At 27.8% G+C, this 7,601-nt stretch overlaps 1 long non-coding RNA gene across 1 annotated transcript; it reads right to left on the reverse strand.

Annotated features, from left to right (window-relative positions):
- Nucleotides 1-692: 692 nt before the first annotated feature.
- LOC107882730 lies at nt 693-5,420 on the reverse strand. The gene is made up of 4 exons (XR_003838673.1): nt 5,219-5,420; nt 4,051-4,304; nt 3,562-3,980; nt 693-900 (listed from the first exon to the last, which is right to left on the reverse strand). It is a non-coding gene; the product is annotated as an uncharacterized LOC107882730 (long non-coding RNA).
- Nucleotides 5,421-7,601: the final 2,181 nt, after the last annotated feature.

Raw genomic sequence — 7,601 nt, forward strand, 5'->3', positions numbered from 1 at the left:
ATGACAAAATATTCAAATTATAATACATATAAGTATCCTTACTAAATATTGCTTAGTTCAGTAGTGCAGATAAATTATAGTCACGTAATCCATAATAATAGTAGATTTCATAGTAGGTATAAATAAGAAAATCATCAATAACTTTTTTTTTTATAATTTAATATCATCTTATAAGTTCTGAGGCATTTGAAGGAGACCACGGCAAAATGGATAAGTTAACTTTAGGCATCGTGCAATTGGTTGAATTACCTTTTTATCCATATTATAAAAAATGTCACATTAAGCGCATATTTGACGGTTTTCGATGCAAAATGCTGAAAAACATCGTAATTTTATATTTTATTGAATCTTATATAAGTTTAAAAAAAAATTAAAGTTTAATAGTGGAATTTTATTCACTTTGCCCGGGTAATAGGGAAAATTAAAAAAATATGTAGGACAAAGTGGTAAACAACAAGGTGAATAATGCTGCCTATGCTATATTGTATAAGTCAAATATGATGACATTATTGTGAATAAAGTAATTTATATATTATAACCTATTGACGTGGAACTTTGTTTTATATTTTCAATCCTTAGCTATAAAATTTGAACATTTTATAAATTTTTAACTACAAAATAATTATAAAATTTTAAATTTGATACATTTTGTAAAAATTTTAACCTTAAATGCTTATAAAAAAAATTGTGTCTATGTATTTTTAATATTTTACAATCAAGGTTCACCGTTATCAAAGCCATAATTTCACCAGTCATTGCTCACAATGATAAGTTAAAAAATAATGTAGATGTTCGTCTGCATTCATAGGAAACTCCGCTTACGGTTTATTTTCTTGAGTCTTAGGTGGTTCCGGTCATGATTTTGGTTGTAACTGGATGAGAATCTTTCGTTTCGCTTTCCTAAAAACAAAATAAAACAATAAGGACATTTGTTAAAATATTTAATTTTTCATTTGCTCCATTTGAGGTTGATGGAGTTGAATGATTATAGTCTTTTTGAATGTGATCACGGCAATTAATTAGGCTATCAAATGATTTAGAACATACTTGGCATCTCTAAAGCAGTAGCGGATCCAGGGGGTGGCGCAGAGGGCGTGCGCCACCCCCTCAGCCCATATTTAGTTGTAAAAAATGTTTTCATAAAATAATAATTGTGTAAGACAGACAGTAAGACCTCGAATTGCCGGCCACGACGGTTATAATATTTCCTATTATATAATATTATCTACATTTAACATGTTTATTTTTGCTATTATTGTGGTTTTGATGCAATCAAATCTCATGAAATGTTTAAAAATACTGAACAATTTAATCAATCAATTGAAGACATATCCAGTAAATATAGTGTGTTATTTGGTGAGTCTATATTTTCTATTGAACAAAAACTCAGAGGAGAATTAAGTCTATTGGAAAATAAATTTAAATCATATACTGACCTCACAACAATTACATCAGCTATAACATTTTTAGACAAACTTGATTGTGACTATTTTCCAATATTGTCTTTATTAATTAAAATCCTAATAACTCTCCCAAATCTGTTGCTACAGCAAAAAGGAGCTTTTCTTCTCTACATTTACTGAAAACATGGTTAAGATCTAGAATGAGTAAGGAAGGGTTAACAGGTCTAGCTTTGTTATACATTCACAAAAATATAAATAATCATAATAATATTGAAAATATCATTAATAGATTTGCTAATGATAAAAATAGAAGATTGGATTTTAAGTTAAAATAATTGTAAGAATTATTTTATTTTCTGTTTTGTTTTATTTTTGAATATAGTATAAAATAAAGTTTTACATTTGAATTAAACTGTGATTTTATATTAATTTAAGTTAATACAAAACTTTAAACAACTTATAAAATAGAAATGTAGTAAAGATGAACTTAACAGGAGTTCTGTTAGCAGTGCCGCAATCACAATTTTGAGGCCCCAGTTCAAAAATATTTTGGAGGCCCTTTTTGTTTTTACTGTAGCGTTGACGGAAATAGGGGGAAGCTTAGCCACCAAATAAATCATTAGGCCTCCCTCCCCCCCCCCACCAAAAAAATATAAATTTATTTCGGTTGTGTGGGAACCTTTGGTGCATTGATGTATACAATAATTTTAGCCCTCCCTGAAATTTTAATAGATTTCCATTTATGTACTATAGATAGTGGCAGCAGTACACAGGCATTTTGAGAGTTCATGCACCCAACAAAAGTGTTCTACCCACTTGTCATTTTTCTTTGGTAATTGCAACTTATGTAATAAAAAAAATGTCTAATTGCACTTGACTATAATATTTAAATGACATATATGTACATTTATTACCTACATCTTTTTATCTTAGGAATTAAATATTTAAATTAGTCGGTGAATGCCATGACAGATAAAATTGAAGATAGATACATATAAATGAATCATTAAAGTACATTTAAATAAGTCACTGTTTAGATGGTGTTAAAATTGAATTCAATGATATAAAATCACTGTTTAAGAAAAACAATTCTGTACGAAGACTAATTTTAAGCTCAAATTTGGACGAAATTACATATTAAAAACCTGAAATAACTATTTTAGTTATTTTGTTGTGATTGTATAATATTATTCGTGGGTATTTGAAACTTCTAATGTATACTATTATATATCTATGATAGTATCACGGTTTGTTGTTGATGTATAACGCGTTATAAGTAGGTACTACCTAATGAATATTGTGATATAATTAGTTTGGAATTTATCATAGGTACATTTTTTTTTTAATACCATAGATATAAGTATATAATATATCTTATACCTAGATTCAGTCTACACTCAGAATCGTTTTTCTTATACAATGATATTATATCATTGAATTCAAATTTAATACCATCCATTATACAGTGACCCACTTGTAACCTACTATACAGCAGAACGACATCAACTTGCCCACCTTTTTAATTAATATTTTATATTATTTTATTGTTTTGTTTAAAAATTTAAACTTTATGGTTTTGAAATCTAAAACTTTAATTTTTATTAAATATTAATATCAATTTATTTTATTGTTTGGCATTCATATCTTTCATAATGTATTATTAATAATGTATTATTATTATTATTAAAAGTATTGAGCAACTTACAAAATTAATATTACATGACCTTGTCGAACTTGAGCAACAATATAAAAAATTGTTTTTTATTTTAAATAGTATTTAATATTTTAAAGGTTTTAATAAGGATTTGAGGATCATTCTTTATGATGGTTTGACCTGATTGATCGGTGACTAAATTATTTGGTCAAAAACAATAAAATTGTCTTTTATGAAATTTTAAATTAAGATCATACTTAAATGTTATCAATGTTATCTAAACAATTTTTTAGACAAAAATAACTCATTCAACATTGTCCACGAATTTGGGTACATCACCTAAAAAGTATGTTTTTCTACATTGTTATTTGTGCAACGTAGTTGACCGTGTACTGAAAAAACACTCTGGACCTTTTCTTATAAGCCAAAGATTAAATGTATAAAACAGTATTAAGAATATTATACTGAAATATGAATTATGATTTTACAAACATAATAATTTACCTTGATATGTATGTGAAAAATCTTAGATTGAGAAGTTGTCGATAATAAGGTTATGGAACTACCTTAAATGTGGCATCTGCAAGTAGTTATGTGGCGCCTAGATGAACCACAGCACTAATATACTCCTGAAATGCATACATAATACTGTATTTACCAGCATGGTCAACAACCCACTCTTGGTAAAACTGAAAATTATTACACTGATTCCTGTAAACAGTAAGCAATAGTAGTTACATCGTATATTAAAAAAGTTGATATTTTAACTGAATTTTCTTTTATTGTACTTATAATACTTATAGTACTAATATTCGCTTAATTCACGCTGCGTTGATGGCAATGGCGGGAGGGTTTGCCTTCTTGCATGGCACATAGACGATTCAGCTGTTGGCCAACTATAAAGAATGGCTGGACGTGGATTTCTGTAAATTTAATGAAGTATGTAATATAATGTTAAAATTATAAATAGGTATAATAATAATGGGTACTAACAAATAAAAAATTAAAATGCTTAACAAATTGCAATAAAATGTTTCTTTTTCATATTGCAGAGAAAACAAATTTTGTTTGATGTGAATTTGTTAAGTTATTGATTTATGTAACAAACTATCTCACTAATCCATGTTAAAGATATTTTAAAAACATTGAGTTTCTGTAGCTCGATATTATTAGCATCTTGCAACTTTTGAACAAGTTCTTCTTAAGTTTTCACCATACTTCCTTCCACATTTTCCAACTTGTCAATACTAAAACAAATTATTAATCATTAATACTTATTTCTTCATCCATATAAAGTATAAACATAGAAAAAGAGTTATCTAACAAAATAGATAATGAATATATATATGTTTGAATATGGCCTTTCTATTATGTACATAAACTAGAGACCAATTAGAGTATTAAGTTAAATACTTCTACTTACTATTTGCGTACCTCAAAATGTTAATGTTATAAATTATAATATTAAAATATAATAATATGTAAATTTGAATTAATTATGATTTATCAGTGATACCATGTAATATGTGATAAAGGAATGCCTATCACAATTATAAAGAACGGTTCTTTATAAATGTGATGCCTATTTAGGGAAAATTTAAAAAATAGGCGGGGAAAAATTTTGATTTGTATTACTCGATTTCCTCGTTATCATGGTTAAATAAAACAAAACCGGTGCGACTTAGTTTCAAATAGGTTTAAAACACCGAATTTCTCAAAACCACACCGGTTTACTTTTCAAGGGGAAATTTACACATATTTGGTCTGGCGAATTTGTAGTAGAGTAGTCAGTGGCGTGGCAAACTAAAAATTTTCCAGAGGCCAGTTATAATTATCCCAAGTATTTATGCATAATAATGTATTAATATAATATAACAAGTTATATTTCAGATCGTTATTGACTACCTATTGAGAATATCATATTAAATTTACTAGGGGACCCACTGGCTACCTCTGAAATTACCGTTCGCCACGCCACTGAGAGTAGTAGAACATTGTGTATTGGCAAAACCTGATGATTGTGGCCTTGAACACGGTCTCTGGGGACCATATAAGCATACCATACCATACCACTAAACTCAACTTGAATTTTAACTTTAAGAACTTATAATTTATTATTGTTCTTTTACATTATTCTAATTTTAAAACTGACTGCATGTACCTTTACATGTAAGTTGAATTTCCGCTTTAAGAACTTGAAAGCTTAATTTGATTTGAGCATCTGAATCCTCTTTCAATCTTCATCAGTTAATATTTTTTGTAAACATTTTTTCTTTCATATTGGATAGTACCTATGAAAAAGTAATTAAACATAATTTAATAAGCTCGACATGTGGGTTTCGTTCAAGTGTCCAAATGTGTAACGAATTATGTGTTCGTAAGTATTTTATATTGTATTTACCAATCATTACAAACTATTTATTTCATAGGTATCTTAGTTCTTAAGTCCCGACTACATTAATAAAATTACTAATTGAAAAAATATAATTTGAAAATATTGATAATAATTTTATAATGTTATCACAAACGTACAGCCAAAGAACAATCGATTTCCCATGGGGTCTCTAGCACTGTTATCTACTCAAGATAACAGTGCTATTGAGTATTCGGCATTCGGCTGTTATAGTGGATGTGCTATGTTGCACATTTGCACATTAATATCATGCATTATGCTAAGTAAAAAAGAACTATGATTTTCTTGTAACGTTAATGATGATATTGAATATCAGAATTGTGTTTTTTTCTTACCCATATTTTTAAGTGTGATCAACAAGTGCGTACATAATAATGTGTAATCCGATTTCTATTCTATAAAAATTGTGGTACCTACTTCTATTATTTCAACTATTAACCGCCAGCACTGCAGTTATTATACTAAGTATGTATAGGTAAACATGCCAACACACACACACGCAGACACACATAGTATATTCAATTTCAAATAATTATTTACAATTTTGGTAATTTGGTATGTATAATAATATATTTGAACGTTTATATAGGTAGGCACCTATATTATATTGGTCTTACCAATTCATTAAAAATATTTTTTTGTTTTATTAAATGTTACCTGCAAGCATAATTTGATTTGTTATAGTGTACCATTATTATTATAACTTTTAATTTTTTTTTTTCTACAGTTAGAACTTATTAAGTAGGTACATTGTTAACTATTAGTAATATTTAATTGTACCCACATTTTTGTAATTACTACTATTGAGGACATTAGTTCTTTGGTAAATATTGTATTAAGATCTCCGACTATTTATATATTATAGTAAATTGTCATTTGTGGTTACCTATCTATAATTTTTAAATGTATTACTTTTATTTAAAAGCTTGTAAATAAATGGTTGTAAAGTGTTCTCATTAGATGCTGATTATTAATTTGAGTAGTAACTCTACAAATATAGCATTTTAAAGTTTATTATTTGTTTCATTTACAATATGCCTCGATTCCCAGTTCAGTAAATCTACTTAGCGTATAAGATATTTGGAAGAGGTGGAAACAGTTGATTTTATTATTGAAAACCAAAATCAGTTTTTATCACAATCAAGTACACCTCAGATTAATGTTACCAATTTGTTTACCAAGAGTCAAAATTTACCATCATTCATCAGTAGTGTAAATGTGAATAATCCATCAGGGGGCACATTTTCAAATATTGATTTTGATGAAAATAGTGTAAACGAATAGTGTATTTGAATATTATAGCTCAAATTCTGACTATGAAGGTATGTCAAATGGAAATAATATTTTTGATAATGATAATTCCATTCTTAAATCATTATCGCATTGGACAGTTGAAAAAAATATTACTTTATTAGCATTCTCAGCATTATTAAATACTTAAAGACTCATAGCTGTTTTAGTCATTTTCCAGTAGATGCTAGATCTGTGTTAAAGATAAATAAATCTAATGAGAAAAAAAAAATTAAAATTTACAGAAATCCACGTGCAGCCATTCTTTATAGTTGGCCAACAGCTGAATCGTCTATGCGCCATGCAAGAAGGCAAATCTTCCCGCCATTGCCAACCACGCTGCGTGTATTAAGCGAATATTAGTACTATAAGTATTATAAGTACAATAAAAGAAAATTCAATTAAAATATCAACTTTTTTAATATACGATGTAACTAATATTGCTTACTGTTTACAGGAATCAGTGTAATAATTTTCAGTTTTACCAAGAGTGGGTTGTTGACCATGCTGGTAAATACAGTATTACAATCATGGAGTCCGAGGAAGGAGCTGTATGTACAATATTTTTATTCTTCAACTTGTATATAGTAACTAATATAATAACTTACTAATTCTTCAACTTGTATGTAGTAACTAAAATAATAACCTACTAATTTGGGTAATATTGATAATATTATAATCTAACGTATTTATATATATATATTGTATGCAAACTTAGAAGTAGAGGAATTGGAGAAGAAGAAAGAGGAACAAATTGCCATCACGAATAAATTCTTTGATTCCTTTATATGCGATCGATGATATATGTATAAAATTTGGGATTCAATTATTACGATCTAGA

This window comes from Acyrthosiphon pisum, chromosome X (genome assembly GCF_005508785.2).
Source record: "Acyrthosiphon pisum isolate AL4f chromosome X, pea_aphid_22Mar2018_4r6ur, whole genome shotgun sequence".
Lineage (NCBI taxonomy): Eukaryota > Metazoa > Arthropoda > Insecta > Hemiptera > Aphididae > Acyrthosiphon > Acyrthosiphon pisum.